At 39.5% G+C, this 13,162-nt stretch overlaps 1 long non-coding RNA gene across 1 annotated transcript in view; it reads right to left on the reverse strand.

Moving 5' to 3' along the window:
* Nucleotides 1–84: 84 nt before the first annotated feature.
* Nucleotides 85–13,162, reverse strand: part of LOC119263746 — a 40,353-nt gene continuing 27,275 nt past the window's right edge. Inside the window, exons 2-5 of the long non-coding RNA XR_005130493.1 lie at nt 7,148–7,275; nt 4,466–4,685; nt 3,976–4,101; nt 85–495 (exon numbers count right to left, since the gene is read on the reverse strand). This is a non-coding gene — a long non-coding RNA (uncharacterized LOC119263746). The remainder of the gene's footprint in view (nt 496–3,975; nt 4,102–4,465; nt 4,686–7,147; nt 7,276–13,162) is intronic.

The raw sequence follows: 13,162 nt of genomic DNA on the forward strand, positions 1-13,162 counted from the left end.
GGGGGGGGGGGGGCATTACACAAGGGAAGGGAAGAGAGGCAGATCAAGCGGCCAGCGCTATGTAAACGTATCTCTCTCTCCCATTGCCACTGCATAAATACTTAATCAGAGGACACAACCTGTACTGTTTGTGCTCGCTTGCATCTTGACCCTCTTTAACAACAACGGGGCAATATTTTGGTTTTACACCGTGACAAGTTTAAAGAGAATGGTATCCCGTTGCCATCGATTTGGGAATTGTGTCACGGTCAGCGGTGTGATAGTATCTGTGTAGCAAGGAAAAAGGAGCAGTCAGGTGTGCCGGTGGGAGGCTCGCCTGTGCATGATTCCGTGGCCTGCTTTGAAACAGAGGAGGAAACGCGGCTGGGTTGGGAGAAGCGAAGCGATGTGCTGGAGCTTTCTGTGTGGCGCACTTCCAGGAGGAATCGCTGCAGGGTCACCACCGGTGGGTGGGAGGCCTGCCCACGCATCAACGTGGCCACAGCTGGGTCTTTGCTTTGGGATACAGATGCAACACAACACAGAAGAAAGCAAGGAGAGAGACAGGGAGACAAGAGTAGACACACATGATATCAGAGTCACATGAGTATCAGCAGAGAATTGCTCAAAAAGTATAATTATCATCAGATAGATGTTTAGATTTGAAGGATATTTTAAACCCATATCTGATTTTTATACTGCAGAAGAGCAAAAAGTTTTATATTTCTCTGTGATTATAATCCAGGTGGATGTGGACCAGTTATTTACATTTCATTTATGTTTATGTATCAGTATCAAACATTAGCCGATGCAAATGAAGAATATTGGATATCAGCATCAGTGCAGAATTCTCATATTGCCGCATCCTTAGACAGGATGGGAGGGAGAGAGAGACAAATCAAGTCAAGTGACCTTTTTTTTTTACCTTTCTTCAATGTAACTTTTATATATTTGAACAAAATGGTATTCTTTAGGCCCCATGGTGCAGCACACTATATAAAGTAAATGAGTGCAGAACATAGGCTACAATGAACACAGCAGACAAAAAACAGATTTAAAGACCACTTTAGATATATAATTGCCAATACTTGGCTGGTAGTGTTCACTTTCAGACTCCAGGTTGCCATTAAATTCTGTGTTTGTTTCCGTTTCCTTTCTGAAAACAACACAGAAAGAGAAACAAAGTTTTGTCATCTAAGGACCAAATTGCTGTGTGTACTGATGGTCACATGTTTTGTTGATTTTCTATATGAAAATAATAAATCCTCTTAAGGAAACAAAGGTAAATATGGCATTTCTCTGCAATTGTTAGTGCACAGTCTCTATTTATTTGCTGATTTTAGCAACTTTTGCATGGGTGAAATTTTGTTATTTTTTTTCTCTAACATGTTAAATTCAACAAATAAACTTATTGTGATGTGTGTTTTCTGTACAGCATTTTTTTCTTAGAAAATCAACAGAACATATAGTTTGATCAGGGACGCTCAAGCTTTTGTTTATGCCTGTATATTTACCACTTTGTGGAGACCATCTAATCAAATCTAACCAAAAAATTAATTAAACTGAAAAAGCTTATGAAATGAGTAGATATATATAGAGAAGAGGTGCTTTGCTTGCTTTGATTTAATGTTACCCTGCAGTGCAGTGTTCTATGGCAAATTCTAAACTACTACAAACTACTACAAACTACAAACTAGTCCTTATTATTGAATTATTTGGTCAGTACCCACCATTTCTGATGAACAATACATACTGTGATTTATATTGTATACAATATGAGAGACAAAGAACAAAAAGAAATCGAATTAAAACTTAATTGAAGCTACTAAATGGTGGAACAAGCAATAGATTTGACAATCACACAAAGTTTAGGCTACATTCAAATTCAAGTTAACAAAACTTTTTTAAAGACAAATACAGGAGAAAAAACATAACGTGAGCTATAGAAATAAAAGCCGAGATGAACTGTTTTAAGATTGCATCTTCTCACCCTGAACAAAAATCGGATTGAATTGTGAGTTGCTTAGACATACTTACCCACATATCTTTATACAGTTATGCAATAATGCAGTGCTGACCTTTATTTGATTGATTCAGTATGGCTAATTGTTCATTTAAATATACTATTATCATGAGTGTAAGAAAGAAAGAAAGAAAGAAAGAAAGAGAGCAAGGGGGGCTTAGGCAGAATATCTTCTCATTCTGAAATCAGTGGGTGGAAGCTAGCAGGGGGTCCAGCAGTAATGATGACATTGTTTCTTCTTTAAGTGCGGGGATATATTTCACTCAGCGGAGTGCGGTGACTGCAGGATTTGCAGGGAGGAGTTAGAGCTCTCCAAATCTCCACAGGACGGGGGCACGCTATGTCAAGAGGAAGAAAACCATAAAATGGAAGCGCGGGCTCGCATAGTCAAGCAAGCATGCACAGACTGCATCCCATATAAAAGTGTAGCGTAGCCAGATACAGGAGGAAAGAGGAGCGTTAAACGGACACATGTGTGGAAGGCAGCTGCAAACAAGTGTAAGATCTTCACTGACTTCTGTAAAGGAATGGTGGAGTGTAGAGAGAAAGAGAGAGAGAGAGAGAGAGAGAGAGAGAGAGAGAGAGAATGAACAAGTAGACAGACACTGGAGGTTGTCCCTCGTAGCCTCTTCTGTCATTTGGAAATAAATCTGATGCCCTTTGGACTTTAACTCCGTACAAAAAGGGCATTTTATTATAGGTTATGACGGGAGACAGGAGCACGGGGAAAATGACAAGTGGAATAGGAGCGCACTGGATGTTTAGGAGGGAGACCAGAGAGGACCAGAGATTACTTCAAATGATAGCTATAAGCGAGGGATCCTTTGATGCAATCAGCTCTCTAAGTCCAAGGGGCTTTCCATCATCACAGCTCGAGAGAGGCTGCGCCTCCGATCTATCGCGTTCAGGGAGCTCAATTGTAGACCCCCGGCCCTCCTCATCCTTCTATTGATCAGAATGGAGATATCCCCGTGGCATATTTTATGTCTCATACACATGACTCTTTTGAGGCGGAGATACTCAGAGGTTGCAGCAAGGTGGAATCTCGCCACCCTTGTTGGCTGGCTGGGCATTTTCTCTCTGTATTAGGTGGGGTAGTGGGATGGTGAAAAAGTAACAAGGTAAAAATGGCCAATTTAGATTTCATGTTGGCTTGAAGAAGAAGAGATTAGTATGGAAGTGTGGAAGGTAAAGATGGCACGATACCATATTTATTTTCCAAAACTGATATTGAAACATTCAGTATTGGCCCATATCAATACTAATTCAAGTTTGTTTTACTTGAAAAACTGCTATATAGATAGAAATATATACCCACACTGTTAGAAATAAAGGTCCTGTGCAGGTAAATGTTTCATTTATCAAAGTAAAAACAATTTAAGCGGTTTTTTTACGGTCCATTTATTTACCTCAAATAAGTTTTTTTTCCCAGGTAAAAAGTACATATTTTTACCTTTTTATATCCTGAATATATTTTAAAACAGAACAATAAAATAAAAGGCCTGGAGAGAAGGCGGGGTGTGTGGAGTCAATACAACTTAAACACATCATTTCAATGGATCATGGTGCAATTATGTCCCCTGACTAAATGTACTGAGATGTAACCCTGAGGGTATCACCCCAGTAACAAGAGGGGTCCTGCCCCAGAGACAATTTAGGATCTTTTTTTTTTTTTAGAGTGTTTAATGTAATGAGTTATCTTAAACTGACACTCTTCTCTTAAGATGAGCATCGGAAAGAAGGATATCTTGCTTAAACTACTCAAACATTCCACTTCCCAAAAGTAAGAAACACATCACATCACATCATGATTTGTTACAGTTTTGGATTAGATTCATTCCTTTTTCTCTCCAACATCTAAACCTGCCTTTTCCGGATTTTTTACACACAAAGTTAGCAGTGCAGTGCAGTGGTGTGTGTACACCACTACATGTGTTTAGTAAAGAAGAACAGCATGCAGAGATGCAGGTTACCTTCATCTCCGAGTGTGAAACAGAAGAGCACTATAGGCAGCAGGTCGGTGTGATGGTCCCTGTAGGAAACATCTGTCTGTCTCACTGTAACAGGCTATGAAACAGACACCCAAACACCAGTGGCCCCTGAAAGGGTTGCACGAAAATAGACACAAAACAAACCCAGTTACGGACTCAAAATGGAATTAATTCGTTAGAAAAAGACAGAGAGAGAACGCACTAAGGTTTATATTTAATTGCTCAGCACTGAGCCGGTTACATTGTGGCGAACGGTAAGGTTTGAGAAGCGGCTCTGTATCTATCCGACGTGCTGCTCGTGTTGGGGCTACACGTTTATGAATGCCTATATTCCTGTTGAAAGCTGGTGAGGGCGCGCTCTGTAATCACAGTGAGGAATATGAAGATAGGATGTGTTTTGGGCGGATGCTGAAGGCGAGAGAACGCGTTTAAAGGGCAGAGTGATCAGAGGGCGGCGTGGCTGTTTTCCCACCTCTTTATCCCTCCGTCCTCCCGTCATGATTCCCAATTTGTCCTTTATTGAACCTTTGTCTTCACCGCATCTGCTCGCAGTTAATTAAAAGCTGAAGGGGTCGGCGCGGTGACTCTGAGCGCGCGCGGAGCTGCCCTCTCTCCAGCGGCTCTCCCATTAGCGCACTGCACAGGTGTGGCGGAGGGGCCGGACAACAGCTGCTCGGGGACACGGCCAGCACCTTTAAGAACAGAGAGAGAGAGAGAAAGAGAGAGAGAGAGAGAGAGAGAGAGAGAGAGAGAGAGAGAGAGAGAGAGAGAGAGAGAGAGAGAGTGAGAGAGAGAGAAGCACACCAGCGTCTTAGCACATTCTAACCTCAGATAAAAATAATAATAATCATAATCATAACGAACACAGCGGTCTGGGATGACGAACACGGCCAGGAACAGCACCGCGGATTACAGCATACAAACCTGCGATTACAAATTAAAAGCATTACTACTACTACTGCTACGAATAATAATAATAATAATAATAATAATAATAATAATAGTAATAATAATAATAAGATTATTATTGCAGTTGTTGTTATCATTATTTTCATTGTAATATTGCATCAACATTTTCATTATTATAGTTTTAACATTATCTATCTATCTATCTATCTATCTATCTATCTATCTATCTATCTATCTATCTATCTATCTATCTATCTTCTTACAAGGACAACAGGCTTATATTATCTAAAATAAATAAAACGTCAACCAATAAAGAGTCAGATTGGCTCATTACTGAAGTGAATCGTATCGTCCTTTGACACAAATAGTCATTTAACTATATTATTGTTATTATTATTATTATTATTAATAATAATAATAATAATAATAATAATTAATAAATTAATTTATTTATTTGTATTTGTTTAGAAATTTAAAAACAGCATTTTTATTGTACACAGTCTTGACTGGATACGCAGGTTCTACTTTTTTTTTTTTTAACATTTATTCTTAAGATAGAAAACAAACAGGGCCATTTTAAATATGCTTAAAAAATTAAAAAGCCTTCAAATGAATCCCCAAAATCCACCGCGATCTGCAGAATCTCCAGCTCTGTACCAGCGCTTTTTACAGACAGCGTTCACAGAACGTATACAGACCAATAAAAGGTCCGGGATCGGTAATATTTGAAATGTTTCATATTCACATCATTGAAGTATTTTTTAGAGAACTGAACCGATGACATCACTGCTGTTCACTCTTATTCCAGCAGCTCTGTTCTCCGGCTATGTCCCCTCTTCTTCCCGCCCGTCCTCCAGGCTGCACTGACGGACACAAACGGACCTGAAGCGACTCTGACCAAGGAGCCTTTTTCCTTTTAGTACAACTTGACAGCCATGACTAAGTAAGGCCAGGCTTCCGTGAACTTTCGCCCGTCGGATTTAAATGCTCATGTTTCTAAATCCCATTGACGTCGCAGAATTGAGATATCTGAAAGGCTAATGTCTGACAGCATGAAATGCGCGATTGAGACGAGCTCATTATTTCCCATAAAATCTCTGAAAGTTTTGGAGCTCTGAGTTCTGTGTCCTGATACCGTGTATAACGTGTTTATTACCGTCACTGCTCATCACTGCCGCTCACAGTTTATTATGACCACAATAACGCTGTGACTGTCTTTAATGGGTGGTTGAAGATTACCTCTTCAGACCACTTTCCTTTCATTAACTCTTTATTGACCGCATTGTATTGCCTCATTGTCATTCAGCCATTTGTAGGACACAGCATTTAAAGCTTATTTAATGCTTATCATTATATTAGATGCATGCTGTGTCTGTGAGATGGTGGTGCATGGGGGGATGGATTAAAGTAATGGTGTATAGCTGCCATGCCAAAAAAGATAATAATTGAATCATCCCTCCAATTCTGCTTGATAGAGCAGTCAGAAATGGGCTCGGATGACAGAGGCTGCTTTGAAATCAGGGATGGAGACTATTGTCCAAATTTGACCCTCTATTAACACCGCTTCCCAGCATCTGGATCATGTCGCCCACTCCCACCACCGAGGCAGACAGGGCGAAACTCCACCCCCCGCCTTCTCCTCTCTCGACCCATTGTGCCCTGGCACCAAAGACAGCCAGCGCCCTTGTCTCTTTGCTCCTGTGATTCGGACCCTACTTCCCAAAAGCGTTGTAGCACAGTGATGGTAGTAAAATGACAGCGCCGCGTGTGCATCTGAACACTGGTACCTTCTACTGCCTTTACATTAAGGAGCTTTCTGAAGGTCTGTCTCTCTCAGGTGCCATCAGTGTGATTTCTCTCTCCAATTACCACATCCATGACAATATTTTGACTTCTTTATTCTCTGGGGAGAAATAGATTTTTTTTTAAAGAAAGTTTCACCATATGAAAAAGAAAAAAAATACCCCCCCCCCTCATCCACAGGCACCAAACAAATAATCCACCCATCTTTTAATTGGAGATGAAAGCCCGGTAAAGAGAATGAGGGGGGAGGGAGGAAAAAAAGAGAGGGATGACCTTCTGGGTGACAGACATAGGTTGGAGGGTGGCATTTTATTGTGAGCTTCTTGCTGAAAAGGAAGAAAAGGAGAGGACCAGTCAATTTAACGCGGGGACCAAGAGAGCAAGAGTGTTGCTAAGAGACGGGGGGATGCTGCACAACTTCCATCAGAAGCTGGGCTCTGACCTTATGCAAATGCGGCTCTCCCAAATCTTTTGTGGCCAAGGCAGCAAATTCCACTCGCTGTGTCACCAATACCTGGCATGGAGCCTCGCCTTTCAGGCCTTTCTCCCCACAGAGAAAGGAGTCGGGCGCTGGGGAAAGAGAAGAAGATGAGCTGTGCTCAGAGACGCTCAGAAAATGGTGTTTGCTGTGTAAGTATGTATTCCTTCTACAGGAATAGATGTGTGTGTGTGTGTGTGTGTGGAAAATTCATAATACTTAATGCGTAACACACTGGGCTTATGGAGCGTTCATGATGCCTGAGAAATGTCAGCTATCCCCGTAGCACCACTGAGCGACATGTCCTATGCTAAAAGCACCCACCCTCCCATTACATTCTCAAATTGCATCTCTTCAAACCCTCTAAAAGCTCTATGAAGGCACATTAATGTATCCAAGCAAGCAGACGTGTGCCAGGCTTAGGCAGGCATGCAATAATTTGAGGCATGTTATTAGATCATATCAGAGCAGGAAAAGGGGGGAGTATGCAGAGTATTCATACACTTAATTACCCTTATACGGACCAGAGCTTAGAGCCCAGCACACGGGCAGTCCTGAATTATATGAATGTGTAATGCGCTTTAAATACAGAGTTTGAAATAAGTAGGAATGGTCTGCCCATGCAGGGATGTCCTTATTGTTGGTCACAGCATGTCTAGAATCTGCAGTTTTTGCTATAAAGCTTGAGCATGTTTGTAAGACCAGGTGCTTCCTTTTAACAGTACTGCTACACTTTTTCATATAATCAGTGTAAAGACTCTGTTGTACAGTACAGTGTGAAAGTCAGAGACCACTCTGCATTTATTTCATTTTCAGTTAGAATGGCACCTTGGATTTAGGCAAACCCAAACACAGCAAGTTTAAAAATGATAAACAAATATATAGAAAATGTGACTAAAAACAAGTGGCAGACCAACAAAACTGTCAGCACCAGATAAACAGCACTTAAAGCTTTCATCGTTGAGAGACAATTCACAGGTGTTTCTGTTTGTGTGTGTAGCTGTCAAGAAGCCATTACCAAGAAAAGAAATGGACCAAAAAAAAGAAGAAGAAAATTTGCCAGCCAAACAAAGAAGCTGTTGGTGTTATCATAACAATGGACTGGCCACCTCAGAGTCCAGACCTCAACATCACTCAATGGGATTACTTGGATTGTAAGAAGCCGAAAATGCAAAACCAACTTCTAAGACTGAACTTGTGGAATGTGGAAAAATATCTCAGATTTCACTGAAATACAAAGTAACTGAGACAAAGGGTGGTCACACAAAATACTGAAAAAAATGATATTGTATTCAGTTGTTGAGGCTTCTGCTAGTTTGATGCTTCCCACTGCTGAAAAATGAATAACTTGAACTTAATGTCAGCTTTCCTTGAAAATTAAATAAATGACGGGTGGTCTCTGACCTTTGCACAGTGCTCTACATTTTTATGATGCTTGCAGATAAAACTGCACACTAAATCATTTACAGCAAAGGTTTTACTTTTGCTTTTTACAACTGCAAATGCAAATGAATGTGTGTTGCCAACAGTTTGGGTAATTCACAGAGTTCATATCCTTTGAGTTTAATATTTTAGGGGTCACCTGATGAATGGCTTTGAAGATGAGGCTCTTTTTATCTGGAGTAATGATAATGTATTCCTGTTATGAAAAACCAGGCATCTCATAGGAAACTCAAAATGGATGATTACTGTCATTAATTATATCTTATATTCAAAACAAGGACAGTCATAACAGTGCAGCATAAGTACCACAATGCATATTCAGGTGCAGGAATGATTGGGCTACTGGCTTCTGACAGAAACATCATATGTTGTGTTTCCCCTCAGGCTAACACTCCAACACACACACACACACACACACACACACACACACACACACACACACACACACACACACACACACACACATTATACTGGCATACAGGTTTATTGCCTTATTTCTGACATGTATCCACACACCACACAAACAAGCTACACACCCCACAACTGCAAAGACCTTCTGCTTGGCCAACAAAGCCCCAGAGACCACTGCAGGCAGCTCATCACATGGGACATGGCCGTGAAAGCCCTCTGCTAAAGCAGGAGGAAACACACTTAGAGTGTTTGTTTGTGCCTGTTGCAGAATGAAATGTTAATGTAAGATGTTTTTCATTGCGACCAATCCTTGGAGACAGAAACAGCAATGATGATGTAGAAAAGAAGAGGAAGAGAGACAGATTGGGGAAAAATGCAGTGCAGATAATGAAAGCATCTTAAATCTACATTGTTAGAAATGAAGGTTCTGTGCAGAAACGTTTTTGTCTGTCAAGGCACAACCAATGTAAATGTACCCTTAAAGGTACAATAATTGTGTATATTATGTAAGTTTTTTCCCAATGGAAAGTTAAGAATTATCTCCTTTTCATAAGTTAATGTTTTCAAACAGAACAACAAAACAAACAGATGTAGTGTAATTGCAATGGATTATGCTCCAATAATATTCCCAAACTAAAGGTACCTTTGAGGATATCACTCCAGATATAGAGGAGTCCTTTTTTTCTGAGATTGTAGTCAATATATCTTATTTCTCATTATAAGACTTTCTAGAAATATTACAACATTATTGATATTATTTCTAGACACCATCTAGGTACATAACAAAACAATCAGAAGAGACAATTTCTCTATATAACATTACTTAAAACAAGTAAAAATGTCTAGAAATGGGTTGAATCTTACAATTTTCTTTCAACAATCTTAGACATATAAGCTATATTAGCTAGATTTCACTTGTGAAGAGAATTCTTGCCGTGTGGTAGGAGGTGGGAGTAGTAGAATGTTAAATAATGACAGCCAAAGGCTGTGTAAGGGGTTATAACCTCTTGAGGAGGCTGTATGGGGTTGTATCAGGTTATCTGAAGTACTCGCTGATAATGCCTTTCACACATGCCTCGTTTGATCCCTTTCACTGGCTGAGAGAGTGACTTAATCAATACTAGAAGTGGATCAGTGCTATGGGGTTACTGTATGGGCAGCTTGCCGGCAGCTAACCCACATTCAGCAGCCGGCTAATTGAGCTTTGTCATTTCACCAGGTCAACCTGAAAATAGCACATCCATTCATCAACCTTTATCTGTGGCACAGACCTGTCTTCATACAGCTGTTCTTGCTGCATCTGTCACACACTGGCCTCATATTCCATCACTCGCACTGCATTCTACATATCGAAGGGGAATTCCACCCAAAATGGGCATGAAAAAGAAGGGTACGCAGAAGCTCAAAACACAGTATACAACAGTCGGTTCTGTCTGATTGGTAGAGAAGCATTCTACCAGTGTTATTTGTAATCACAGCACTCTTTTTCACAGTTACTGTATCATTCTGCTGCGCACCAGTTGCTAAGTAATGACACGCTTTACGCTGAAGCTGACCATTACTAAGTTTCTACTCTACCACATTCAAAAACAGAAAATGAATATATTAGTTCATTTTTAGAAGGTGGAATTAGAAATGAACAGAATCCAATTCAGCAAACAAGAAGGGCTCTGAAATGCTCAATAAACTGACTGGAACAAACCAACATTCAGATTAATCAAACACTGAATAATCTGAAATGAACGTGATGTTGCCACAGTTCTATGGATCTAATCATGACAGAAAAGGCTATGCTTTCTGTGGTTGTGGGAATTGTCAATATTAAAGTGCATTAAATAGAATGAGCACTTAATGTGATGATCTACTGTACTCGCCTTCTGCTCATGCCTTTGAATCACAGCCATTATGTTATTCATGATAACATTCTTCCTCTTATGTTTTATTGATTAAATAATCATTCTTAAAGCAGAAGTCCACCCTAATATAAAACTCATCCATGTACACTTTGTAAAAAACTACACTGTACACTTAAATTACTTTGAAAAAAATCATGCAAACTTATTGTCTACAAGTTCGTACTTGAATAACTTTATATTTGAGTTATAAATATTTTCTAAATTCCAGTGATCCATGTTTCTTAAGCAGGTCAGATTAACTCCCACAGCCCAATAATTTGAATAATTTCAGTTGTGCTGACTGTATTCTACTTTTTTGAGTAGAGAGTGTTTACTCTTGATTTAGTTAGGTTAATCTGAATCAGCCTAGTTAGGTTTAATTGTGCTTGTGGGCAATGTAGTGTGCAATGATTGGTATGAACCAAGAAACAACTCCATTATTTTAAATGCAGTTTTCATGCAGTAATGAATGAACTGGTACAAATCCAGTGGCTACACGTTGTCTTTTCCATTTCTTCATGCAGTAATGCGTTTATTCTAAGAACTCAAATGGCTTCTAGTGTCTTTGCCATTCTGTTCAGAAACTGCTTGGGGGCTGGTGATCGCCAGCTGATAGCATTCCTGGCCGCAGGCTGAACTGATAAACCTGAACACAAAACACTGTTATAGTGAGAATAACAAAAACATGTAAAGTGCATCCCATTTAACATTATGCGAAGAGAACTAATGAAACATTTGTAATATTAGGAGTTAATTAACAGAGACCAACAAAACTGCTAAGAATGCTGGGAAGCCTTTTGGACAAAAGACTCTTCAGTCTGTAGCACTGTCTGGTTTCTTTGCATAATGTTATACAAGTATCACATTAGTTTGTCTAACACAGTGGTTCTCAAACCAGGCCTCAAAGGGACCCTGAGACAGTCCAGACAGTGAAAATGTCAGCTGTTTGGGGGTCTCTGAGGACCAGTTTGAGAAACACTGCCCTAAGAAATCTCTCACTGGATTGTTCTTTGGACCATTATTTTTGAAAATGGGGTGTGTGAGTGTGAATAACCTTTTCAAAATGTAAAGAACCACCATATAATATAATGGTTCTAGGTAGAGAAATTTCTTTAAGCCTTGACAGGTTCTTCACATAAATCTCTTTTTCAAACTGGTTCTGTAGAAAACCACAAGTGGTTCATCTATGGCAAAACAATTGTAGCAGCTTTTTTTGGTATGTGTATCTCTTTTTGGCTTCGCCATCCATCTATCTATCTATCTATCTATCTATCTATCTATCTATCTATCTATCTATCTATCTATCTATCTATCTATCTATCTATCTATCTATCTATCTATCTCTCTCTCTCACACACACACACACACACTTCTACCTTTGCAAACTGACATGCAGGCTCAGTTTCTCTCTACACAAAAGAATGTGAACAAATCTCCCTCTCCAGCTAGCTACAATTATGTAAGTCTAAAATAACCACTGAGTCTTTTCCAGTGTAGCTCCCATAGAAATTAAAATCAATATAAATCTATATATATATATATTTTGCATTGTACATAAAGAGATCAAGCACATGGGCAAATCATGCACAGACTGACTGAGCAGGCATGCATTCTTTCAGTAAGTACATCTTTGAAAAGATCCATTAGAATCTTTGCAATATCTTGGAGTTTGTATTTCATTAATAGTTTTAATAATCCATGTAATAATTCAGATTTCTGTTAAATCGCCATATGCTTGTGTGTCATGATGGTGATATTAAAACATTAGTTTTGCATGACAAATGTTCACAAAATGTCAATCAACGGCATCATGGGTCCATGTGATTTTATAATTTAGTCTGAAAAGTAAGCAGAAAATGAGATCTTTAGTCACTCTCTGAGATTCTTATTTAGATTGACCAGACAAGATTGTGATAAGGTAATACAAATATATGAACAATGAGTCAATATGAATGACAAGATATGAGAGAATAGTATCATTTTTCTTTTCTTTTAAACCATATACATGTAGAGGGAGAGAGAGAGAGAGAGAGAGAGAGAGAGAGAAAGAGATTATCACAGTCCTTGTATGATGGTCTCATAGTCTGATACACCATCGATGTTCAAAGCCAACCCTGTCAATAGTGCTCACAGTAGGCATAGGACTATAATAGCACTTTCCCCATTCTGCATTGATGTCATATAATCCAGTGTGTCCGCTTGCACTATCATATTTATTTAACCTGCTGAG

The sequence above is a fragment of the Pygocentrus nattereri genome, chromosome 7 (assembly GCF_015220715.1).
Source record: "Pygocentrus nattereri isolate fPygNat1 chromosome 7, fPygNat1.pri, whole genome shotgun sequence".
Lineage (NCBI taxonomy): Eukaryota > Metazoa > Chordata > Actinopteri > Characiformes > Serrasalmidae > Pygocentrus > Pygocentrus nattereri.